At 47.7% G+C, this 27,678-nt stretch overlaps 1 protein-coding gene across 12 annotated transcripts in view; it reads right to left on the reverse strand.

The window, feature by feature from the left end:
* The window catches only part of MEF2D (myocyte enhancer factor 2D), a 172,192-nt gene that overhangs the window by 81,700 nt on the left and 62,814 nt on the right, over nt 1-27,678 (reverse strand). The gene's annotated exons all lie outside the window — the stretch shown is intronic.

Genomic DNA, 27,678 nt, shown 5'->3' on the forward strand with positions numbered 1-27,678 from the left:
GACTTTACAAAATGTATCCTTTCCACCTCAAACAAACCAACCAACAAAAAATAGCCCAAGACAAATTCAGACCGTTGAGAGGGAGAAGAAAAGAATTCAGAAAAGCGAGGCGTTATTAAGATCCACTGTGAGATTCGGCTGTCAATGAACGGGGCTGGGTTAATCCTCATACAAAGGGGATGACTTGCAAGGCAGTCTCTGCTCACAGTCCTGGCCTTTTCTTCCCTTTTTCAATAATGAGCAACACCGAGACCCCCCGCGGCAGGAAAACGAGGCTCCCAAATCTGACAGTCCAATCAAGGCCCCCCAGCTCCGAGACGCTAAGCTTCTGCTGGTTTCATCCCGCCTTCTCGTAAGTCGTGTTTGTCATAAGGCAGGGGAGAGAAATGGAGATCTGTCTAGGTGTGGAACTTGGAGCCAACTCTTCTAAACCCATAGTTTATATGGGAGCAGCCCTGAAGCCACAGTGTCTGGAGCCAAAGTCAGTCAGGATGCCTGGGTTCTGTTCCCACCTTGAGGAAGGGAGTGTAGCCTAGTGGACTGAGCAGAGGACTGGGACCTGGAGCTTCCTCCAGGAAGGACGCATGGGAGACTAGCTGCCATAGACTCTTGGGGTACATCTGCACTCATAGGTGTGGAACTAGGGGTGCTGGGGGTGTTGCCCTGCCCCCTGGCTTGAAGTGGTTTCCATCCTATCCAGGGTTTGCAGTTTGGTTCAATGGCTCTCAGCACCCCCACTACACACATTGTTCCAGCAGCCCTGTCTATACTGCTGTGGCTGACCTGACTCGGGCTTGCAGGGCTATAACACTGCAGTGTAGACATTCAGTTCAGGCTCGGGCTACAGCCCAGAATCTGAGACCCTGTAAAGGGGGAGATCTCAGAGCCTGGACTCCAGCCTCGGGGTCTACCCCTGCCATTTTCAGCCCCATAGCCTGAGCCTGCTAATCCAGGCTCTGAGACTTAGTGCCATGGGTTTTTTTGCTGTGTAGACATACCCTTGGGGTCCATCCCCACTTCTGAGAGGGTGTGTAGACTAGAGATTAGAGCAGGTGGAAGGGGCATGCCAGAACATCAGCTTCTATTTGCAGCTCTGGATGGGAGCATTGTCTAGTGGTTAGAACTGGGGGTGGGGGGGACTGAAATGTGTTTTCTTCCCCGGTCTGGGAGAGGGTGTGATGAGAGCAGCAGCAAGGACTCCTGATTTCTGGGCTGTAGAACTGACGCTGGGCTCCATTCCTGCCTTCCTGAGGCAGTATTGTCTAGCAGTGAGCACAGCGCCTACATCAGGACTCCTGAGTGCAGTTACTGATTGTGCTCCTGGCCGAGTGTATCATCCTGGGAGCAAGTCACTTACCATCTCCTCTTCAGAGGTGCTGAGCACACGACAGCCCCCGTTAGCTAGCACTTGTTCCGTGATCGAAATGGAAACGGTACCTAAGAGCCGAGTGGACGTCATCACCTGGGACACAGATCCTAGGGCAGAAGCCCTTGACCAAAGTACAAACAGGGGATGAATGGGCAGGGAATGAAAACCCTGGAGACCTGCGGAAAGACCCACCCCCTCCAGATCAACCCACATCAATGAAAAACAAGGAAAAGAGGAACTAACCTCATATGCCTGCAGCCACTCAGGTATCACTGCAGCAGGAATGGCAATGGGATCTAGTGGCTAAGGCACTGCCATGAGAGTTGGAAGAGATGGGTTCCATTCCCAGCTCCGCCATGTAACCTTGGCTAAGTCACATTCTCACTTTCTGCCTCAGTTTCCCCACCTACCAGTTGGCTATACTGACTGTAAGCTCTTTGGGGCAGGGACCGTCTCTCACTAGGTGTCTGTGCAACACACACCCATTTCCTATAGTTTAAGGCCAGACGGGACCATTAGATCATTGAGTCCAGGGGCTCTCAACCTTTTTCTTTCCGAGTCGTCCTCCCCCGCCCAACATGCTATAAAAATTCCACGGCCCAGCAGTTCCACAACAATGGTTTTCTGCATAGAAAAGCCAGGGCTGGTGTTACGGGGTATCGAGGAGGGCAGCTGCCCAGGGCCCCACAGCATAGGGGCAACATGAAGGTAAGTTGCTCCGGCTTCAGCCACAGGTGGTGGGGCTCTGGGCTGCAGTCCCACATGGTGGCACTTCGCCTTTCTGCCCTGGGCCCAAGCGAGTCTAATGCCGGCCTGCTTGGTGGACCCCCTGAAACCTGCTCGCAGCCCCCCAGGAGGCCCAGGACCCCTGGCTGAGAACCACTGATCTACTCTGACCTCCTGTGTATCACAGGCCATTACATTTCACCCACGTTCCTCTACCTTGAGCTCAGCTAAAGCATTTCAGTCCTCAGGAGACTAAACGGACGTGTGTCCCAGGCAGAGAACAGGAGAGGCCGAGGTGCACCAACGGCCCAGGCCCCTGCAAGGGAAGGGAATCAATTAGGTGAAGTGACCTTGCATGGGATCCGCCTAGCACAAGGAGGCTTCTAGATGCTGCTGTAATACAGGAAGACGACCCTGAATAGAAAAGAAAGGAAGCCACTTGCAGGCAACCAGCTTTACTTTGAGTTCAGCATCCAAGCAGAGGTGAAGATGTCAGTAAAGAATAATCCAGCCCTTGACAGACACATTCTTAAAGATGCTCGAAAATCCACCCATCTGCCTGGCTGTTTCAAAGGGAGAGAGAGACAGATTGCTTGCGGCGATTGTTTAATGACAGACAATAGCTCACGGTCCGGGCCGTGCAGAGCAGTGTGAGGGTGATCAGCTGGCCAAGAGAAGGGACAAGTCACCTGCATTAGTGATGCTACAGTTTGGTTGCTTTACACACACTTTAAAACCCACTTGTTCTTTCAAGTAGCCAGACCGGTTGGCTGCTTAGACTAACCGCAACAGGGTACTTTCAGCCAGTACTTGCATGCAAAGGAAATCTAGTGAGAGGTCCTTGCACCCTGCACCTCGTGCAGTCACCAACACGAGTGCCAAGTGGTGTGGAGACGCTGCCTTCTACCGGCGCAAATGACTACCCAAGACGCAGGGCAATGAAGGCAACAGAAATAAAAGAATTGCTGAGAGAGCAGGGAGGCAGTGAGGCCTAATGGATAGGGCACGAGAGTGCAAGTTAGGAGACCTGCGTTCTGTTCCTGCCTTGGCCACTGGCCCACAGGGCAACCTTGGGCAAGTCACTTCCCGACCTGTGCCTCAGTTTACCCATATGGACAATAGGGATAACAACGCTGACCCTCTCTGCAAGGGGCAAATGAAAAATGGCCATCAGAGAGGGAAGATTTATGACCTAACACACCACTGGACGGTCCCAATATTTGATTTGTGCTGTCCTTCGATTATAAATTCTCCAGGGCAGAGATCGCCTCCTCCCATGTGGATGTAAAGTGCGTAAGATAATGGGTCCCTGACCCTTGACTGCAGCCTGTCGGTGCTACCCCAATACAAATAATGTTTTATGAATAATAATTAATATTATTATTAAGTTGAGAGAGATCAGCTTTGTCCTGATACATAACTTTTGCCATTTCACACTACACAAGCTCATAGCTGTGTTATTCATTAATTGGTTTGATTTATATGAGCGTAGCACCTGGGAGCCCCAGCCACAGACCAGGACCCCATGGCGCTAGGCGCTGTACAAAAAGATGGTCCCGGCCCTAAGGTGCTTACAATCCAAGGATCTAGCCTTCATCCTGGCAGTATCCCAGATCCGCGCAATCATTAACAGATTATGTAACTAGCCTAAGTCATAGAAATAAATCTATGGTGGGAGCAGGACCTGGGCCTGGGTCTTTAAAGCCCCGCATAAGACATTACTTCATACAGTCAGTAGGAATTATTTTGCAGAAGGTCTGTGGCGTGGTGTTATCCAGTTGGTCAGCCCAGGTGATCACAATGGGCCCTTCTGGCCTTCGAATCTAGGACCAGCCCTTCCTTAGTTGAACTCCATTGGTTCCAACTGGCCTGAATTTATCCCAGTTCCATCGCTGGCACCGTTTTTCCATCACCTTTATCTCGCGTTTCTGAAAGCAGGGCACAAAGCAAGCCAGACACTCTTAACACGGGGCTACGGATGAGGGGGTCTCCATGGCAACCATTACCATGCAACAGCTCTTCGGCTTTTCTTCCCTCACTCGCCGGGTTTTTATGCCGGTTGGTGCAAGTGGAGACAAGAAAAGCCGCTAAGAATTGCCCCGGCAGGTTGACTGGCAAGCGCTCGCTTGTGTCAGAGACGCCAGCGGCTCTGTACGAGTCCGACTGCTTTATCCAGACTGTCTCCAAAGATACGTCGCAACCGCTCGCCAACCACTAGGCACGGCCTTGCTGTGCCAGAGCCCCAACCCAGACCATTTTTATGACAGTAGCGTCAGAGCGCTCAACAGTGTGACTACCTAGCTCGTAAAATGGGATTGTCCTACCTCAGGTGGCAATTGTGGGGTGCTCAGATACTACAGTCATGGTGGCCATAGAAGTCTGAGGGCTTGCAGTTGAGGCACCGGGCTGGGATTCAGGAGATTTGGGTCCCATTCTTTGGACTCCCCATGTGACATTGGGTAAACCATTCAATCTGTCTGCATCTCACTGCTCCACATGCAAAGTGGGAATAGCTGTTCTCTTCTTGGCTGTTTCGATTTTAACCTCTCTCACTGTGCGGTCCCACAGCACCCCATTGCATGAGGTGCTGACTTCAGTTGAGACATCTAGGCACTACTGGACACCAAATATTTGTACAGTTCAGAAGAGACCTAGGTAGCCAGCCCACCGGCTTGAGGGACCTGGGGCCTTTAAAGAGTGCCCAATACATTGCCATCAAGCCAGGAAGGTGATAGATCTTTGGTGGGTTCCTTCTGCAAGGCACACAGCAAAGCGCCTGGGCTATGGAACCTGTTAGAGAACACAGGAAGCAGAGAACTCCAGAATCGCTTCTCCCACCTCCTCGCTATTATACAAGTATGACTATCACAGCAATTAACAGACATGCCAATTAAATACAAGCAGGTGCTGGTTAACTCTGCACTGAGTAATTCATACCCGACTCTAGCTAAATTGCTTTAAATTGGAGAGACGGGCGAAGGAGCAGAGTTTGCAAATGGCAAAGGGGAGAGGAAAATCATCTCCGCTGGAAAATATTTTTGCATAAGCAGGGGTGCTTAGGAATCTGGGTCCCCTTGATCCAATCCCCCCAGGCTTAGGGAGCGGGCAATTCAATGAGAGGGTCCGTATCTCATCCAAATATCTTACTACTGGACAGTGGATTGTATGGGGAAAAGTATTTCTTTTCATTATTTTTGAATTCTCCACCTTTCAATTTCACTGAAAGTCCCCTTGCTCTTATGCTACAAGACACGGTGAATAGAAATTCCACATCCACTTTCTCTAGACCATTCATTATTCTGTACATCTCATCACTTTCCAAATCAGAAGGCAAATAAAAACCTAAGTTTTATTTATGTTTAAAAGCTCATTATTTTTAAGCCAAACTCATGAATTGATGGCAGGAGGGGATTGACTTGGTTTTTTTGGAAGTTTAGAGCTGACAACGCTGGAACGATTCCTATCTTTGCAGTCTCTCTTCATGGGAGCTTTTCCATGCTCCTAATCACTCTTGTCTGCAGGCTGTCCCTGAACCTCCTCTAGTGCAAAAATATCCTCTCCAGAGGGGATGATCAGAACCCCACACTAGGACAGGGAGCTCAAAGGCTCAAAGTGAAATTGACTAGAAACTGCCCAGTCCTTTTTCATTGTTCAAGGTCATTCAAATGTAACAAAGCGAACAATCCACAGAGACTGAAATGTCGCTTTGGATTTTAAAAACCCTTTCAGTTTTAATCAGCTCAATATTATTAGTAATACAATGACATTTCTTGTTTTAAATTTTTTTTAACATAACTGAATTGTAATCTTTTTAAAAAAGAAAACTATTTAATCTCTCAAATCAGTGAAAGAATTTGTACAGACAAAAAAAAATCACAAGTGCATTTTAAAAAACGTGGCCCTGATTTTCAAAGTCACTTGTTATTTCCAAGTGCCCAATTGAAGATGCTTTAAGGGGCCTGATTTTCAGGGAGTGGATTCTCAGCCCTTTCTGAAAGTCACGCCCCTTTCAGGTCTCTCAAGCTGAGCTCCTGAAAACTGAAGCAGTCAAAATGAGTCGGCTCCCTTGAAAGTCTTACCCTGAGTGTGTGTTTAGAAAGCCTTAAGTTTCAGATCCTCTGTCCCCCTGTCACAACAAGCACCGGTGGTTAAATCTGCCCTCTTTGCACCAGCAAGGTGAGGCCCTCCTGACCTCATATAGCAGAAGCACAGAATCCTGAACTTAGAAAACAGAAGATAAGTAACTGGTTTTAAAATGTGTAGCAATGGGGTCTAGTGGTTAGATCTGAGGATGGAACACATGCGTGGGTTCTATTCCTAGGTCTGGGAAGGAATATGGCCTAGTAACTAAGGCAAAAGTTTCGGTTCCACTCCCCGCTTTGGAAGAACATGTGATTCTAGTGGTTAAGGGCAAGGGGAGTGGGAATCAGACCGCTTGGTTCTGCCACCACATCTCTCATCTGCAGAACATTTATCCACAAGGGCATGGAGAGTCTTAAAAAGGGAATGTTTGCAAAGCACATCGAGAGCGGTAGATGGAAGGCAGCTCCAGGCGGGCGAAGTATTCAAAATAGAGATTTTTTGTCTTATCGGTGTGTGTGTGTCACCGACAGTCTCCCGACCTCCCGCTCTCAAACCTGCTTTCCCAACCGCAACCCGCGCAACGGAGCTGTGCTACGTTGTAACCCGCCCGGAGCCCCTCTGTTGTCATTCGTACCATGCCTAGGCAGCAGGGGGATGGGGAGCGGGGCAGAGTGAGAGATTAGGAGGGGCTCAGAGATGAGAGACAAGAATGACGAGAGGCCTGGAAAAATCTCTCCTACGAAGAGAGACTGAAAGAACTGGCACTGCTCATAGAGGAGATAAATGAGAGAACCTGATAAAGTTGATGTGATACTGAATGAAGGCAGATTGGGGGCCGTGTCCCATAATGCAAGGGACAGGGGATGGTCGACGAAAGCAGGATGTTTAAAGCTGATAAAGGGAAACTTTTTGGCTCGGACAGCAACACGAAGAGCAAGAAGAGCCAGAGGTACAAGAGTTAGTATGAAAACTCAAAAAGAAAACAAGACTTATGGAAGAGAGAAATGCTCCTGCTTCCAGACAAGAGCCAACCTCTCATTAGGATTTGGAAAACACCTTCATTGGGGCAGGTGTCATAGGGCGTGGCTGCCCTAGAGCATCCCCTGCTGGCTGAGCGTGGCTCTGCAGGTTGCAGCGATTTCCCCTCGCCCAGGGATTCACACTGCCCAGGCATCCAGCCGAGTCGCTTGGAGTTTGATCCCTTTCCAGAGAGAGGCCAAATACAAGTCTCAGACAAACAAAAGGTTCTTCTGTCGCCCTTTGGGCGCCTCTGCACTCATCCCTCTGGGCTCGGGTCCCAGTCCTTTTAGGGTTACTTTTCAGTCTCTCCGGAATAGAGCCTCGACTCCCAGGCTGCTTCTCTGCATTCCCCTTGCACAGTCTCAGGTCCCCTACGGTACCTTTCAGTCTTCCCAGCTCTGGGATGGATCACTGACCTACACACCCGACCTAAATGGGGCTTCTGTGGATGGCCTTGATTTCCTGCCGTTCCTCCCCAAACTGCCTTCTCTGCCCCTTTTCTGAGGCCCCGGTGCTTAACAGGCTGTCACCTGCCACCAATTAGTTCTACCCCTTAGGCTGGAGGCATCTGATTGTCCAAGCCTGGCTAGCCCCAGGCCTCCTGGCCTTTAAGGGGCAGGCCACCCTAGATAAGTCCACACTGCAATCAGACACCCGCAGCTGCAATCAGACACTCACGGGGCTTGGACGGTGGGACTGATACACTGCAAAGAAACAGCCCTGCAGCCTAAGCCAGCTGCAGGTTTTTAATGGCAGTGGAGGCATATCCCTGTTACAGCAGGTTATCCCTTCACTGCAGGGTGTCCTGCCCTGGCATCTGAAGCAGTTGGTGCTGGCCATTGTTAGCGACAGGATTCTGAGATACCTGGAGCCCAAATCCAGGCTAACAATTCCTATATTCTTCTGTTCCTAGATTTGAGTTGCTCAGTTCTTTCTTGCACAGAAATAAAGTGGGCTTAGAACTGGCAGCCTGAGCTCTAAAGCCATGCCAAGAAAAAATCCTTACAAGTAGATTTTCATTATATTTATACATCTGGGTAAGTTCCCATTGAAGTCAACGAGAAGTACTTGTATCCTGCTGTGGATTCGGGGTCTGATCTAAATCCCATTCAAGTCAATGCAGGAATCTTTCCCATGGAATTCAGTGGGGTTTGGATGGTAGCCCTTAGAGCACAGAATCTGTAGGATATTTACCTCATCATCTCCTGAATAACTTGTGTCCACTGAGGACACAGCTAATTAGAAAGCCCTAGGGTTCACCTGGTTCACAGAGTTTTTATGTGGCATCTCACTGTACAACAGGCACCTGAAAGGAGTCGATCTAGGCAAGGTATCTCCCCAACATTCGCTGTGGCAAACACTGACAGCACGAAATCACGTCGTTTCACTGCACTACCTTTATCCTCCTTAACATCTCATTTTACTCCCAGCTGGCCTACTCCCTCCCCAATTGTCGGGCAAGCTTCCTGCTTCTCATGAACTTCAGAGGACAAGCTTCTGATCCCATGTGCGCTAGTGAAGAACTAGAGTAACTCCACTGCCTCAGGCCAGTAAGACGGAGATGATCTTTCAGAGTGGAAAGATTTGTTCTTTAGTCTCTTTGACTATTTGCTTTTCATATTCCCCTGTAGCCTCCCGATTTCCATCTTATACTTCACCTGGCATTGTTTATGCTGTTTCCCGCTAGCTTCACTATGGCTATTCTTATTAATAATTGTCTGTAGCACCTGGAAGCCCCAATTGAGATCAGAGCCTTAATGTGCATACTATAGCAAGACAATCCCTGCCCTGAAAAGCTTACTGTCTAAATAGACAAGATAGATAAAAAGCTATTATCCCCGCTTTACACATGGGGAACTGAGGCACAGAGAGATACAGGCCTGAATTCTCAGTTACACTACGGCCTGGTTTACACACTGATTTTGTACCGATATAACTGCTGGTTAGGAGTGTCATTTTTTACTGACACAATTATACCGATACAATTATGCCAGTATAGTGTGGACGCAGTGCTTTATACTAATATAACTTATTCCCTTTCCCATATGAGAATCAACTATCCCGGTATAAACAAACACTTTTATACCGCTACAATTGCATCCAGGAGGATTATACCACTTTAGCGCTTCCGGTATAATTCAAAGGGTACAACTTTTGGGAGTAGACCAGACTGCCCAGGCAGTGTAAAGGGCCTTAAACTGGGCCAAAATGCAACGTCAAAAGATGTAAGTCACTTGCCCAAGGAAATCTGTGGTAGAACCAAGATCAAACCCAGATCTCCTGGGTCCCATGGCAGTGCTGAACCAAAAGACCAGCCATCACTACCGCAGATACAAGCTAGATTTCTATTTTCTGAAAAATACATATTTAGCTATAATAACCTCTTGAACTTGGCTACCTAACCACAGTTCTTGCCTTCCTGTTTCCTTTTCATGGAGGGCTCTGCATGCCTTCTGTGACTCAGTTATTGTTCCTTACTTATCCGCCACACTGAGCCTAAGGATTGTAATTTCCTCACTGGCTTAAGATTCTTGTTGACCAGCTTCCTTTAAAAAAAAAAAAATGAAAAATCCTCCTTTCTAAAATTTACTGTCAGAGTGTCAATTTTTGGTACCTTTCTCCCCCCTCCAAAGGATATTGAACTGAATCACACTGTGGTTACTCAACGACAGTTAACTTATTGAACCAAATCCTGGGCGATTCTTGTAGCTTTTTTTTTTTGCACATGTTCTAGCTTTAGCTGTTCTAATAAGCCATCATTTAACGATCTCACAGGCTGGACATTACTGGTCTAAATATCTTACAGGAAAATCAGGTCACAAAAATGGCAATTATTTTTCATGCAAAATTTATGGGGGGAATCATTCCCTCCCCCCCAAAATTTCCAATGAAGATTTTTCACTTTGTTGATGAAAATCTGAAAACTTTTAAAAAATACAAAGTATTTGTGGGGGCTTGCTAAATATTTGTATTTTTTTTTCCAGTTTCTGGCTGTTTGTGGGGGGAACGAACAGAAAATGTTTACCAAAATGGAAATATTCTTTGAAAAAAAGCCATTTTGGTTGAAAAAAAGAGAGAAGGGTGATACAGACTGACAGGGGAGCACAAGGAAACAAGACAAGAACTCTGGCCAGTAGGATGAGCTGTGTTCTTGGCACACAGGCATCACAGTACAGGAGAGATTTAAAGGAGACCACTGAGTAGCTGTGTGGATCTTTACAGGAGATTCCCCCCAAGCACGAGGTGGCAGGACCACCCAGAGGAGTCAGAGGGCCTGGGACAAAGCAATTTCGGGGGCCTCTTCCATAAAAACAAAGTTGCAATACTATAGAATACTATATTCTCGTGGCGGCCTGGGGCAAATTGCCCCACTTGTTCTCCCCTCTGGGCAGCTCTGGATGGGGGCAGAATGCCAGTACAGCCTATGCACAGAGGGGGTGGGTGTCTGTCCCCCTCCAGCGGCTGGCCCCTGACTCTGCCACACGTAGCAGTTTGCAGACATTAATCCTTCAGCACAAGCAGTAGAGGCTGACGCTGTTACAGTCTGGGGTGAAGAGTTGTATCAGCTCTTACCCTATAACCCATAAGTGCCTTAAGGCTTTGCGACTCTAGTTCTCTGCCTGGGAGGCCCACAATCAGCCACACGCACGCACTTTCTGTCCATTTCTTCGGCAGCCCCGGTCCAACACCTCGGACGGAGGCGCCTGCCTGCAATACCACAGCTCTTCCACCAGGCTTGGTTCACAAGGAGTCAGGGGACTCCACATTCTCCCGTAGCCCCAAATTTCCTCAAAACCGTGTGTTCTGAAACATCCGGTGTCCTGGAACTATCCAAGGAACGTGAACCTTCGTTGCTCCTTTAAAGAATCAGTGTCCAGCTGTTTGTTCCTTTAACTGGAGTCACCAGGTCAAACACAGCCCTGGATTGGTTTAGGGGCAAAGGATGACATACTCCCCTACTGGTCTGGAACTGCACCCCGGATCTGGCGACACATGCTCATAGCATCAGAGGAGCATAGAGACACTAAAAAGGGGGCACAGAGACACTTATAAAGGTACTGGGAAAGAAAGCAAAGACAGATATTTTTCTACCACATCAAAAAAAAATTGGCTTCCAAAAAATACAGAAAGTGGAACACATAACTTATGAAGTCACCACATGCTCTTGCTGGAATTGCAGAATATTTAAGTAAGGAGTATTTCATTAAGTTGGAAGGTTTTGAATTTTTCAAGGACCTTGTGAAGTTCTGGCTAGTTTGCATGTATTTTATTACAATTTCAATATGTGGAAATAATTAAAGTTGTACCATAAGTACAGCTTTTTTTTTTTAAATGAAACTGAAGTTTATTAATTCATCTCTAAGCATTCAATTGTGGTTCATTAGCAAGATACCACATTCAGTGATGGATTTTACTCTGTGCTTATTTCCCTCTCCCCGGGGAAGAGGGAACCCTGGTCTGTAAAGTATCAGAGAGGTAGCCGTGTTAGTCTGGTTCTGTAAAAGCAGCAAAGAATCCTGTGGCACCTTATAGACTAACAGACGTTTTGCAGCATGAGCTTTCATGGGTGAATACCCACTTCGTCGGATGCAACCAACGAAGTGGGTATTCACTCACGAAAGCTCATGCTGCAAAACGTCTGTTAGTCTATAAGGTGCCACAGGATTCTTTGCTGGTCTGTAAGGCGTGGGACTGAATGCTGCTCAGAAAAGGCCTGGTTTTTAAAGGTGCTGAGCACCTGCCACTCACCTTGACTCCCGCTGCAGTTCTGAGCGTTCACCCTCTGAAAATGAAACCCAGCACTCATCTGGTGCAAACCCATTGACAGCTCGTTGCAAGAGCTGCACAAACCTGCACTAAAGCCCCCTACTGCAGAAGGCAGAGAGACATGACATCATGCGTGAGTGTTTGTGTGCGTGCGTGTTTTCCCCGTCGGCCCCGGTGCTCAGAGACGTGGAGTGTAACAAGTCACCAAACACAGAATTGTTTAGCACCTCTTTATCTGCAAACCAAGATCAAAACCGCACAAATATGTTAAAGTCTCCTCCAAAGCTTCTATTCTGGTTTCAGGATGATGCTATCTAGGTTCCGGTGTCGAGTCTACAGACACAGGGAGGGGAAGGAGAGCGAACAAAAGTGCAGCCTTGAAACAAACTTCACCCTCGGAAATGCAGCTGCAGGGACCAAGCCCCAGAGTCCTGCTCCTCTCGGCTCAGCCTCACGGAGCCAAATTCCACAGTCCAACGGATGTAAATCCAGAGTAAACTGGACAGGAGTCAGTGGGCCTGATTCCACTCTCGCAACGGTGTTGTTCCATGGATTTCAGGGGAAACGACTCCTGCTTTGCACAGATGTATTAGATTAGAATCAGGCCCAAGGGGTTCCTGGCCCGTTCCAAAGCTGAGTGCAGTGGATTGATTGGATCAGGCCCGTACACCTGTGTAACAGAATCCATCCCCGAGGCGTCAGGTACAATCCTCGGGAGGCTCCGAGGATAAAAATTGAGGTTGGATTCAATAAGGCCCCTGAGGAATTTTAAAAGATACATATATTCCTGACCTAGATTCAGGCATTCTCTGGAGAAAAGCAGATGCCAGCTGCACAGTCAGCTCTGCTGAGCTATAACAAAACCACAGCCCATGCCAAGATCTACAGGCTCTGTGGAGAAAAGCACAACCCTCCTACAACACTTGAAAACCAGTGTGTGCGTTGCGGGAGGGGTGCCGAAGGGAAGGGGAAGGAATGATGAATATACCAGGCCCGCGTCTCTGCTGCCCTACACACTGTGCAGTCATTTGCACCCGTGTAAAGAGAGTGTGAAATGCATCCACACTTTGCACTGGTGCAAATGACTGCCGGAGTTGCAGAGCACTAGGGAATCGCGCTGACTGCCTTTTACCACAGCAGACCAGCAGTCAGAACGATCAACTCCCTCCCTTTGCATTTCTGTAGGACAGCGGTTCTTTATCTGTAAGCATTTCCATAGTGTTCATTGCTACAGGAAGTGAGCACCTCATAAACATTAATGGTAGTGGGACCTAGTGGATAGCGCACTGGTCTAGGACTCCGGAGACCTGAGTTCTATTCCCAGCTCAGTCACTGGTCTGCTGGGTGACCTTGGGCAAATCACTTCCCTCTCTGTGCCTCAGTTTCCCCATCTGTAACATGAAGGCAGTGACACTGACCTCCTTTGTAAACCGCTTTGAGATCTATGGATGAAAAGCACTAGATGAGAGCAAAGGATTATTATTAATGTAACACAACACCCCCTGAAGTAAGGAAACATAATCCCCATTGTACAGATGGGGAAACTGAGGATGGAGATGACCTGTGACTTAGCCAGAGGTGGTAACAGAACACAGGAGTCCTGACACCCAGTCCCCTATTTTAGCCCCCTAAATCCCACACAGCCCCAGAACTGGGGACAGAATCCAGGTTCTCTGATTCCCCCCTCCTCTGTTTTAACCTGCTTCAGTACTAAGTCAGGGTGGCTGTAACATACACTCCAGCAGCACAGCTACGCGCCATAATGCAGACACGTCCTCCATCAACGGAAGGGGATTTTCGGCTGGCAAAATTAATCCAATTCTCTGAGAGGCGGTAGCTAAGGGAACGGAAGAATCCGTCTGTCGACCGAGCCACGCCTACACCAAGGGTCAGGGTGACCTGACTGCGGTTTGAGATTTTCCCCAGCCCTGAGCGACGTGGCAGGGTCGATCCAATTTTTAAGCATAGACCAGGCCTTAAAATAACCACAGCATGGTGCACACCGTCCACACCCATGCACCAAGGGCTGGGAGCAGACCGATATGCCATCACCACACCAACCAGGGAGCTCCTTTGCCTTGAGAGAAGAGGGAAGAAATCAATGGGGGCCATCTGCACCCACTCTCAGCACTGCCAGCATGGCCTAAAGGGGCTTTAGTGTAACTGAGAATCAGGCTCGGGATTGTCAGTGCTGCAGCTGCTTTCTGGAAAGGACAGCTGGCAGCCGGCGATTCTAACCAGTGACTCTGAGAGCGACACTGCAGGCACGTCCGCGACTCCTGTTCAGAGCCCACCAAGAGCTGGTCGGCTCTGAGTTTTCCTACCCTGAGTAAAGGCCGAGAAAAGACTGAGAGAGAGAATTTAGAAACTCTGGGCAAGGGAGGATCTGTAACTCATTATCCTGAGTGGTTTCCCAAGGAAAGCCAGCTGATCCTCTCCTGCTCACAGAGAAACGCAATCGGGTCAGCTAGCCACAGCATTTTCCCAGCTTCAGTAGCATGGGCCAAATCCTTGGCCCATTTACACCAGCTGAGGATCTGGAGGGGGGGAAAAAAGCAGCGTGGGGCTCAGACACCGTCTTCCCAACACTCCTCCTAAGTGTCTGCAGCCAGATCCACAGCCCGTTGAAGACAGTGAAAAGACTCCCACTGGCTTTGGATCAGGCCTAGAAACCAGTGGGGCAGCATATGGGGTATACAGTCCTTTGGTTAAGTCGCCCTCCTAGCATCCCATCGACTGCCAGAGCCAGGTAAGCGGAATTCTGCCTTGGTCTCAACAGCAGCACAGCGACTCTGAACTTTTTCAGACCAGCAGCCCGGCAGAGGAAGGGCAGAGTGGCCACGACTCCCTGGCACCTTACCTGATCCCCCCAGCTGGACACGGTTCCCTTGAGAGAAGAGCCCTGCCAGCACCACGTCCTGCTGGTTTTCCCACCCTGTGACTGAGCCAAGCCGACGCTGTGAAACGTGGCAAGATCTGAAGAACCGTGAAATGGACTCGAGGCCCAGAGCTTGGAGCCTAAGCCCCACATTCAGATCCGGAGTTCTGGTTCCGCCCGTTACGGGGCTGGGACGAGCTTCCACGTCTGGATCCCCAACTCTCCAACATTCAGTGGCTGCTGATGGCTGTTCACTGGGGACATGCTTAGATGTGAACAGCACACGCGTGTCCCACAGTACTTTGTGCCTCAGCGCCTCTGTGTGCAGTGATTATCGTTCCCATCACACAAGGGGGTAAACTGAGGCCAGCGGCTTGCCCAAGGTCTTGGGGCATCCAGAACGGAGCATAGGACTAAAACCCTGGAGGCCTGTCTCCAAGCACCCTACTCTAACCACATCTCCTCCCAGAGGCAGAAGAGAACCCAGGCGTCCTGACTCCCAGTACCGTGCTCCAATCACCAGGTCGACAAGCCAAGAGCAAGCTGAACTAAGTTGCCTGAGTTATTTGCAGCCTGAATTGTAGTTTCTTCTCCAGTAGGGGGAGGGGAAGTGGGGAGCAGAGTTGCTGTTTCATTTCCCTAGCGGTCTCTATCAATCGACGGCTCCTGAGCCGGGGACTTGGGTAATTTTCCTCTGCACTAACTACACTTTTCTAAATGAAGGGAAGCGAGAGCCCATTAAAATCGCTCCCTCGCCCACCCCTCTCGGCTCCCTGCAGGGCATGAAATAACCACCTGCCAACTCCCCAGAGCCCCATGCCATGGCAGGATCGCTGCCGTTTCCCCTGTCACTATTGTCAGAGCAAAATTTAGATACCTGGTAATGAGGAGGTTTAATGTGACAGATGAGAGGTTGGCTCATTAATACACACACACACACACACACACACACACACACACACGATTATAGGCTGGATTCTGGTCTCATCCATGCTGGGGTAAAGCAGGAGACTGTCAGTGGAATTTCCCCAGTGATCTCAAGAGCAAAAGTAGGACTTCCTCACAGGCCAGATTTCCACTAGAAACTTTCACAGGTGTAGCAATGTTACAGGTAAAGCCAAGTGAAATTTTTCACACACAACTTGGGGGGGAGGGGGAGAGAGGAGAGGAGGTGAAAAAATGCAGATTTGGTGATGCCTGAATGTTCTGTGAGTTTGTGTCAATTTGGCCAAATTGTTTCAGTCCAAAAAAAAAACTAGAAAAAAATCGAAATGTTTTGATTTTTCAGCCTGAAGTGACTTTTTGTTTCTACAGTTCCTTTAATTTCCTTTAAAAAATTACAAATGCTTTAAGCGAGTCAAAATCAAACCCAGGCATGCTGATTTCATCTGAATGAAATGCTTTGTTCAAGACCAAACATTTTTCAGCTTGTCCGTTCACCGAAAAGTTTGAAAAAATTCATTTGCAGTTTGACTCGACACAATTCTTTCCCCCCACCCCCACCCCGCATTTGCAAGTGAATCCAAAAGTCCCTTATTCGCACAGCTCTAGTTAACGGTGTGATTTTTTTTTGGCCACATTTCTATCCTGGCAAAAGCCCTGGTGTAGACGCAGTTATACTGACCTGCCAAGGGGCCTTGGGCCAATCATTTCCTCTCTCAGAGGGGTGGCCGTGTTAGTCTGGATCTGTAAAAGCAACAAAGAATCCTGTGGCACCTTATAGACTAACAGACGTTTTGCAGCATGAGCTTTCGTGGGTGAATACCCACTTCACTTGCATCCGACGAAGTGGGTATTCACCCACGAAAGCTCATGCTGCAAAACGTCTGTTAGTCTATAAGATGCCACAGGATTCTTTGCTGCTTTCATTTCCTCTCTGTGCTTCTCTTTCCTCTCCCAGCCTTTCTCTGGCCTGTCTAATTAGACTGTAACTTCTTAGGGACAGGGATCGTCTTATACTTTGTGTTTGTACAGCTCCTAGCACAGCAGGACCCTGATTTCCATTGGGGCCTCTAGCCACTACTGGAAAATACATAATAATAATAATAATAATAATAATAATATACCACCACGTAAGTGGCTCCAGATGGATCAGGAAGATAAGCTGCAGTCAAACAGGAGTTTAAGTAGGGAAATGGTTTGCACAGAGCGAGCTGCCTAAAGTCTTGCAGAGATGCGATTGTGGAGACAACAGTGACCTGGCCGTGTCCACCTTCCCCCCATCTCTAATCACTAGGCAACGCCTCTCCATTCCCTAGCACTTTTTAAGTCAGACTGCCTGACACTGACCATTTACTATCTGTGGCATCTGAAACTGAGACCTCATCAAAGCTGAAATTTGACGTACCACGGAAGGATCTCGATAGCGATCTCAGATGTAGCCCTGCACACCTGCCCTGACCAGCGAGCTAAGCTGCCTAACCACCCTGACCACTCTTATCACCTAGCTAGCTGTCTCCAGATTAAAGCTTTGCCTACACACAAAAGTTGTGCCACTTTATCTGTGCCAATACAGTCAAAGTTTCACAGCCCCTGGGTGCAGTTCTATGGATGCAGTTCAGTATCAAGGTGTCTTATAGTGATATAGCACATTCTCCCTTTTGTATGGCAGAGAAGGTGCGTCATACGCCTGAATATTTCACACTGGGGTTGGGGAACCACCAAACATCTGTTCATATCATTTGCTTCACTTGGCCTGGATCTTAAGGAAGAGACATCAAGGCAAAGGAAGGCAGCTCGAGCTGCGCGGTGAGTTTACAACACTCCGTCCGGGGACGTGACCGAAGCTCGGAGACCCAGGAAACACACCCGGGCAGCCAGGAGACTGGACGAAGGGCAGATTGCCTTCATGTCTGGGCGAGGAAAGGTTGCGCTAGCTGCACTGCTGTTTTAGCGCCTCCTGCTCGCTGATCCTGAGAACATCACTGGCACTGGACCACACAGATCGATGCTGGAAATGACACTTGACAGAAAAACAGACGAAAAGCCATGGAAGCCTAAAGACAATAGGCAGGTAGGTCCATGGCTCAGATCCAGGTGACAGAACCTGAGCACGACATGTACTTCACGATCCTATCCACCTACCTAAGCTACTTCTCTGCCCCTCATCACCACAATATCTGAGAACCTCGCAACCTTTCATGTTTATTCTTCACAACCCTCTGTGCATTAGGCAAGGGGACTAAGCCATAAGAACCTCTATAGAACAGAAGGTGAAGAGAGACTGAGGCCTGGTCTACACTAAGGGGTGGGGGGTCGAACTAAGGTACGCAACTTCAGCTACGCAAATAGCGTAGCTGAAGTCGAAGTACCTTAGTTCGGGCTACTCACCCGTCCAGACGCCGCGGGATCGACGTCCGCGGCTCCCCCGTCGACTTCGCCACTGCCGTTCGCGGTGGTGGAGTTCCGGAGTCGACGGGAGCGCGTCCGGAGTTCGAACTATCGCGTCTAGATTAGACGCGATAGTTCGAACTCCGAGAAGTTGAACGCCGCCCGTCGACCCGGCAGGTAAGTGTAGACCTACCCTAAGTGACTTACCCAGGATCACACAAGAAGTCTGGGGTAGAGCAGGGATTTGAATCTAGGTCTCTCAAATCCTAACCCCTGGGCCGTGGGAATCAGTGGAAGGACTTCAGTGAACCGACTGCATGAGAAAGGCAGCGAGTGGGCCAGCAGTTTAGAAAGGGGAAGAAGGAAATGCCGAGATGACCCCAAGGACAGTATGGAAGGGCCTGAGAAGAATGAGATTCTCGCCCCCATGTCAAATCTTGTGCACTGAGTTTGGAACCAAGGCAAACCTCCAAGTTAAGAAGCATGACAGGCTGCAAAAGAGGAGAACATGTTCTGAAGGAAAGTTAGGGGCTATCCATAGTGGGCGTTGGGTTTTCCCCCAATAATCATAGCAGCTGGTTGTCCTCTCCGATGCGTGGGTTTTACCCAAGGGAAACTCCACTGGACCTGATTCTCTGTTGCCCGGCACCTTGTTCAGTCATTCAGACCAGTGCAAAGTGGGTGGGAAATGCTACCGTTCTGATTTGGTACCGTTTTACAGCCCACGTTGCACTGCTGTAATTGACCGCGCAGGCTGCAGAGCAACAAGAATCAGGCCCCATTCAACGGAGACACTCCTGATTTACATCGCCATAAATGAGAGGAGAATCAGGTCCATTACTCCCAACTCTTCCTTCTCAGAGAGATCTCTGGATGGACAGCACCCATGTCCACCAGATGTTAGCTATATCGCTTCCTGCTTTACTGCCAGGCACTCAGCTATTACAGAGATGAAGGCAGAAGAAGAATCTATATAGAATAGAATAGAATAGAATAGAATAGAATAGTTGCTTTATGTTTGTACAGGGCCTAGCACAATGGAGTCCTGGTCCACGAATGGTACTACCACAATAATGAATAATATTAATAATACTATAGGTCACAAGGCAGCAACTGATGAATATGGCTCAAGCCAATGGCACATTCGCAGTGATTGGAGCTGGCTGAATTTTTTGGTTTGAAAAAAAAAATTCAGTTAAATGTGGCCATTTTTTCAAATACAACAATTTTACAAAAACATTTTGATTTTCTCATTGTTTTCCATTTTCCACAAGTTTCTTCTAAAAAAAACGGGGGGATTTTTTTTAAACTGTTTTCATTTTTATTTTCCCAGTTATCCATTTTTTTCTCAATTTCTAATTGCCGGGGTTCTTTCAGTTATCATTTTCAATTTCCTGTTACAATATTCCAGTTATTATTTTCATTTTCCAATGATCCATTTTTGATTACCACTTTGGGTATTTTTTCCTTGGCCGAGGTGCTACTGATGTACAACTAATAGCTATGTGGTGTATCTATCATTGTATTCTATACTGTGATTCACCACCTCAGTATCTGACCATGTAGAACCAATAGCAATAGCAAAGTCTCTAGTAGATTTCATGGAGTCTCTGGCACTTCTCCATTTTCAGACTCAAAATTCTGCTTGGGGTTGGGGTTTTGGTTTGATTTTCTAAGGGGAGGAGCTTGGTAGGAGTTTAGAGGTAGAAAGGGCTGTCATTCTGGATTTCCTCTAAAAACCAGGCATCTTTAATATGTTTCAAGTTGGGCATCCAAAATCTTTAGTAACTTTTGAAAATCTTTGCCAATAATATAACAATAATAAACATCACGGGGCTGTGGGTTTTACTTGCATTACCCAAATGTTAATTGCATTCGTATGTGAAGCACTGATCAAATCAATCCAGATCATGTACACAAATGAAATACAGAAGCATACATAGTTCCCTCCGTTCCCCAACCATAATGCACTGATCCTCTAATCAACTCAGACCCCTAGACACACACACGGCCAGTTCAAAGCCTTGCTTTATGTACTGTGAGATTTTGTAGAACCAGCGGTGCTGGAAGTTAAAACACAGAGTTCCTTTAGGCACGAGAGTGAAGATTTCCAGCAGGCAGAGCTGCTGTAAATAAAGGGGATCAGGTTTCTGATGGATTTATTCATTATTTTTTGTACTGCAGTAGAACCGAGGGTGATCTACCAAGATCAAGGGGTGGCGACTGTCTGTGCGTTTTGTGTTTGCACAGCACCACGCACAACTGGGTCCTGGTCCGTGACGGGGGCTCAGAGGTGCTACAATAACCTGAGTAATAACTAGTAGTGGTCCTCAATGTGCTAGGCACGACAGCTACACAGACACAGAGAGAGGCAGCCGTTGCCCAGGCAAGCTTCTTATAGTCTAAGCAGACAATGCACCAGAGGCACAATTAGCCACCTAACCTCACCCAGAAGCAGCGATGAGAACAGACCCTGACACACAAGCCAGTCTCCTAGCCGCTAGACCACACTACCTCTCAGGACTAGCATTCTGATACCAACTGCTGTTATTGTCAACCAAGAGGAGGCAAAAGGAGATGTAACATAGTGACAAGTTAGGGCGGTAGTCACGTAGTTCAGAACCTGGCTTTGAACCTCTCTATTTTCAAGGGATCCAGATTTTTTATTATGTATTTTTTTGGTGGGGGTTCAGCCATGACATTTGTACCTAGATTCTGAACTTTCCCTTCTGGGGGTGCGTGGATATCAAGGTTCGTGCCACGCTGCTCTCTGATACTTGGCCTGATTTTCCGTTGCCCGGCATCTTGTGTAGCCATTGGCACCAGGGCAAAGCAGGCTGAATACAACCGAATCCGAATCAAGGAGTGTTTTGCACGCCTTCTGCACCGGTGCTTTTGACCACACAAGGGGCAGGGAAAACTGAGCCCAGGGGATGGGTCCCTTTTGCCTTCAGCTGCATGACTCATGGCTCCACCAAGGCATGTGACTGCATGATGACAAGGTACATTCGGTCGTGCCTATTACCGCATTCAAAGGAACGCGAGCGATTCACAGGCACATCCCCGGGCCAGGCTGGACAAAGGCCCTTCCCACCTGCCAGTAAGAGATACAGCTCCGTCCCCTAACTCGTTAACAGCCCCCATGCACATATGTCTACAAGCAAAAGGCTGACAAGGGAACCTGGGGACTGATCCTCATCTCTAAGGCCTCTTTACACCGAGCCTGGCAATGTACAGGGGCCCATTGACACCAACATTAAAGCCAGATTGATACAAAGGAGGCTTGGTGCAAATGAGAATCAGGCCCTGGCTCTTTAAGGAACTGAAATGCAAAGAGACAGCTGGTTATCAGCTGTTGCCACTCACTCATAGGAAACATATTCTACAGACACACACACACGCACACAAAACCTGTCCCCCCTGCTCTGCGTAACTGGCCCTGCTGCCTGTAAATTACATGGGTTGAGCTGGGACAAACTGGAAGTGAAAATTAAAATAAATAAGCTTGCCCCATCTCAAGGTACTGAAGAAAATTTCATCCAGACTCACTTCATAATGTTTCCTGTTCGCGAAGAAGGCTACCCCAGACCAGATCTGCTTTTATAAGGAAGATTTTTAATCCCATTCCTGTCCAGTCCTCTTAGAAGAAAGGAATTTTTCCCCGCAGAAGCAGCCTGGCAAACTATTGATGCAAATCAGTGGCCCACTAGCTGCCTCTGTCTTGCACTACATGAACATGTAGTGTGTTCTTGATGGTGACAGTGGGGCTAGACCCTTAATCTTATTGCTCCAAAAGAGCAGGTCTCTGCCACCTAAGCAAAAGGAGAATCACCACTAATACTTAGCAGTATAGGGTATATGATACATAGCTGGGCTGTTCTGATTCCATCCAGTAGAGGGCAGCTCTCTCACGCTCGTGCTCTCTCTCATACACATGCCAGTTCATGACACTTCTTGCCAAAATCCAAGTTCTTCACCCACCCCAGTGGAAATGATACCCTTCAAATCCCAAAAGCCAGCAAAGGCAATAGCCGTGTTATGAATATTAACATCTCCTATCACAGCACTTAAGGGGAGCCATGGATGGATGAAGCTATTCTCATGGCCTGAACTCAGTCAGTCATCCTGCCAGCTCCCACCAGCAAAGCAGGGCCACCAGAGGAACATTCAGCAGGGAGGCCTCTGTAGTTAGAGGAAACAGTGATTCATTAAGTGGCGCTATTCCTTCTGAGTCACTGCTGAACCAACGCCAAAGGACATCTTGCTGGAGTGGCCATGATTCCAACCAAACATACAGTCAACGTACCTTGGAGGGTAAATATACCCATTCCACAGATGGGAAAACTGAGGCACCTGAGACTTGGCCAAAGTCATGCAGAGAGTTGGTAATAGAACCCCTGCATAGACACACTTCCTATCAAAGCCAGAAACAGACTCACAGCAGGCTACATTCATTCCCAGAGCTGGTCCCCTAGGAGTCCTGACTCCCAGTCCCCTATCCTAACCACCAGACCCTATTATCTTCCAGAGCGGGGAATGGAAACCAGGACTGACTCAGCAAGGAAATCTGGCCTTCAGCCATCACGCCGATAAACAGAGTTCCTCAAGACTAAATGGCTTTACTTGAAACAGCATTGCTTTATGTATCGTAAATCCAAACGAGACCCTCCACAACAGGCCCCGATAAACCCTTACACGGCTTCCAAACCAAAAACATCACTGCACATCCATGGGGTGAAGACACCAGCACTCTAGGATGGTGGAGTTCACGCTAGTTCACGGGCTGATGAACTGAGAAAAGACTGAGAGCAGCTCCATATGGAAGCATCACCTGCTGGCCATATGGGATGGCCGTGGATTATGGCTGCATATGCTCACAAACTGGCCTGAAAATCAAGAGCTGAGCTTGTCCAAGCTGCCTCAGGTATACAGATAGCAAAGCCTTTCGAGCAGGGACGGAGGGAAGCAAGAATGGTCTAGTGGTTAAGGTGTTAGCCTACGGCTCAGAAAACCTGCTCTCTACTCTGCTATGGGCTTCTTGCACGATCTTGGGAAATTTTCTGTGTCTCTGTCAGTTGAACGGAGATAATATTATGGCCCTACCTCAGGGAGATGTTATGAGGATAAATATCTTAAAGACTGTAAGGTGCTCAGAAGTAGTTTGTGGTCATTTAAGGGTGATAGATAAAGGAGCAAATTTATGTCTGATGTGCTTGATCACTGGAGCTGCTCAGAAAATGTATGTACTGCAAAAAAAAATCTTTTAAAAAAACAATTTGCATTTAAAAATATTTTTCATAGACTTTTTGGGGGGAGGAGGGGAAGCTCATTTAAAAAAAAAAAGAAAGAAAAATGTATCATTTTCAAAACCCAGACATATTTGGATAGAAATGAAAACTTGCTGTGAACATTTTCATTTGGGGGAGGGGGAGATTTTTTGTGTCGAAAAAAACATCCAGACAAAAAAATGTGCCCAGCTCTATTTGTTTGCATGAAAGACAGCAAACAGGGACATGAAAGGTCATTGTAAGTTTCTCAAACCTGAACAAACTGAGGCACAGAATGGAGATTCATGTGTCCAAGGTCAATGATAGGAAGGGTTCTATTCCTTGCTCTGTCACTCTAAGTAAAAATGTTATTAGCTCGTTTGTATGGATACAGTCATTTTAAAGATAAAAACAGAGAGATCCCTAGGCTGGATCAGGCCTGAGATCCAACTTGCTCAGTATCCTGGGTGCTACAGGTACTGAAGAGGAAGGTGTGAGAACCCACCAGCAATAGATCTGGGTTCTCCTGGTCTCCTTTTGTTTTAAGCCTGAATATTGAAGTTTAGAATCTCCTCCGGAATGTTTATCATTAATTATGACAACTCTGGATATTCTTGATATCCATATCAATGCCCAGTCCCTTTTGAATCTTGTTACACTCTTGTCCTCAGTTACTTCTTGAGGCAATGAGTTCCACAGTCTAATTGTTTTTTGGGTTTTGTGGGGGGGGGTTGGGTGGGAAAAGTATTTGAACAAGACCTTGTTTTCCTTCTTAGGAGCTTTTGTCCTTTAGTTTTTCATGGAGGTTTTTACATCTACATTATTATTATTTATATTTCAGCAGTGACTAGAGGCTCCAGCCGAGATCACCAAGCTAGCCAGCCTCCATCCCAAAGAGCTAACAGTCTAAATAGACAAGACAAGTGAAGAATTTTCCCAGTGTCACTCACAGAGCCAGTATAGAACCCAGGAGTCCTGATTCCCACTGCAATGTCCTTTCCACCATAGCCTCCACAGTAGCAGTAACAGTGAGATTATTAAGACATAACAAAACTTAGGTCTAATCAACCATAACCCTCAAGTGCTTTAGAAAGGGAAGCAAGCATCAATTACCCACCTAGTGAGATTCAGAGAGAAGAAGTGACATGCACAAGATCACAGAGAAAACAGAGCAGGACTAGCACCCTGGGCTCCCAATTGCCAGCCCAGTGTCCCACCCGCGGGGCCATATTGCTTCCCGTAGAGCGTGAGGCTTAAAAGAGAAGTCAGTGAGAGTAACGCTTAGAGACAAGGATTTACCACGTTCTGTTCCTGATTCAAGCATACAGCACATCGTGCTTAGGAGCCAGTTGACATACAGTTTATGGGAGTAAGCTGTACTAGTATATGCACTTTTATACTAGTATAACTGCCTCCACACTAGGCATGTTCGTAGCTTCTAAGCAGATACAGGTAAAGGGATATAAAAATTGTGAGTGGACCAGCGAGCTGGTTGGAACCTTCAATTTTTCAACTTATCCAGTTATTTTTTTGCATTTTGAAATTTTGAATTACCCATTCCTCCTACCTCCAAAAACAAACCCTTCTCCACAAAAAAACACCCCAAAAAATCCACACACCATTTTTCCCCTAGAGAAGAAAAGGAAAAAAAAGGAAAGAGACCCACATGAACAATGCCAGTCCTATCGCTCAATACCCAGCTTGGCAGGTGCTCAGATACCAGGGTAATGGGGGGAGTGGGAAAAAACAGAATAAGAGAGGACCCCTGCTCTTCTTTAAAGCAACAAATCTGGGGAAATCTCCCCAACTTTGCACAGATGCAAAATGAAGCACAAGGTACTAGAAAACCAGGCCCGTCGTTAGAAGATTTTCACCCTGATTCTGGGTCCTTGCCTGATGATTTCTTATTCTGCTACATGTTATGCTCCTGCTTCATGAATAGGTCTAGGCAGCAGAGACCATCAGCCTTCAGCTTTCAGCCGGGATTTCCAAAACAGCCTGCTGGGAGACCCTCAGGCAGCCAACAGTCCTATCTGATCCAGTACAATTAGGCCAGAAGTTTTAGAAGAACTGAGCATACATGATCACGCAAAATATGTGCGTTCTTCCCCTTCTCCCGACCCTGTGTTTGCAGTCTCTATTTGACTGTCAGCTCTGCGAGACAGGGACTGTCTACCATTCGGCGTTCGTACAGCACCTCGCACAACGGTGCACCGTTGTTCTCCAAGTGGTTCAGGAGCTAAATTAGCAATCGACATTACCCGAAAGAGCCGCAATAGTGTGAATTCATTGTGTATATAGATAAAAATTCTCACAGCAAAACGACTGACCAAGTATGATTATTATTTTATCAGTTACAATTGGTTAATAACATAGTAAAAGTATCCTGATTGGTTAATAACTTAGACTCTTTAATAATTAAATCATCCAGTGTTTTAATATCATGTGCTGCAAATTGCTGCAGGAGGCACATTAAAGAGCCACTCGTGGCTGCTGCAGCTCAATCTGAGTATTGCTGGCCGAGTGGCTAGGACGGTTGACTGGGTCGCGTTCAGGAGACCTGAGTGTGATGCTTGATTCTGACCTTGGGCCAGTTACTTCCTCTCTCTATGCCTCAGTTTCCCCATCTACAAAATGGGGGCGGCTATGATGGCGACCTCCTTTGTAAAACGTGTTGGGGTCCACTGACAAAAAGAGCTAGGTCTCATTAACAACAAGAATCCAAGGCCAGATTTTTCAGAAGACCTCAGCTCCTATCTTATCACCCACAGAAATAGCTCCATATCCGCACGTTGGCCGCTGAGTGCTTCTGAAATCTCCACCTTACTTAGGGGCCTACCTGGGTGCTGATCTCTTTGGAAACTCTTACCCCCCCCCCAGTGGGGGGTGCTGAGTTCAGGGAAATCTGGGTAATTTTGGAAGAAATCCAGCTCCGGACACATTCACCATCCCACCCAAGGTGTAAATTTCCACTCTGCAATACAACAAACCTGATGGAAACAAAACAACCCTGTGCAATTGCTTTTGCAGAAGGGTGTTAGAGAGGAAAAAAAAAAAAAAAAAAGACCTCAGAGGAACCACTATAAACAGCCTGGGTAAAACCTAGTAAATAAAGTGGGTTGCTCCCAACCCGGCTTCCTGTTTTCTTTCGCAGCATGTTCCGGGCTGCTGTCACAGCCCTGAAATTGACCATCTTACTATGTCTGAGAGCTGCCACGCTGAGATTAGATGCAGATATTCATCCCTACACTGTCCCATGGAGAGTGGGGGGAGCAGCTTATGTCTCCCCTATTCTGGGGCTTCCTGAGCCAGTTGATTCCCAGCACTGCCCTAATTTATTATCTGTACTGCAGGAGCGCCTAAAGGCCCCCCTTTCGCCCATCGAGGATCATGGCCCCATGGTGCCGGGTGCTGTACGCGCCTACAAAGAAAAGACAGTTCCTGCCCCTAACAGCCTACAGTATAACTTGCCTCCCGCACTGCCATAACTCTATGGGTTTCATGGCAACCAGGAATTTATTATTATTAATCAGTTGTATTACCATAGAGCATAGGAACCATGGATCAGGACCCCATGGCGCTAGGTGCTGTACAAACACATTTCAAAAAGACAGTGCCTGCCCCCAGAAGCTTACAATTTAAGAATCACACCGGCTAGGTCTCCCATTCCCTGAATACCCCAGAACAGACTCCTGCCGGGGCTATTGGATCTGGCTCTGTGCTTGGCAGGAGCCATTCCCCAGGGTGAGCCTCCTAGGAGAGCCAACCCAAAGGTGCTGTGAGGGCGTCTGCTGAATCTGGTCTTTCTACACACCCTTGGTCCCTGAGAGATGGGAGCTATTTGACTTCTTAAAGCAGCGGCGTTCCTCTTTCTGGAAGAAAAGGGGTTCCCTCCCCTCCATGATGCAAACTTCTGAGGATGTCAGGATGCCTGTTTTTAGTTAGAGGTAGGGACAACATTCCCACGCCCTCAACGTTCTTATCTGCCATGGCTGGGCTTTTGTTTGTTTTAGGCAGCATGGCCAAGTGGCTAGTACATTGGACCAAAACTCGCAAGTCCTGAGTTCTTTTCCTGGCTCTGCCACTAGCCCACTTGGGCAAGTCCCTTCCCCGCACGGCACCTCGGTTTCCCCATTCCACCTTTTTGTCTGTCTGGTCTATTTAGACTGCAAGCTCTTCAAGGACGGTCTCTTGCTATGTGCCTGTGCAGCACCTTGCACAACGGGGCTCCGATCCCT

This window comes from Mauremys reevesii, linkage group 24 (genome assembly GCF_016161935.1).
Source record: "Mauremys reevesii isolate NIE-2019 linkage group 24, ASM1616193v1, whole genome shotgun sequence".
Taxonomy (NCBI): Eukaryota; Metazoa; Chordata; order Testudines; family Geoemydidae; genus Mauremys; species Mauremys reevesii.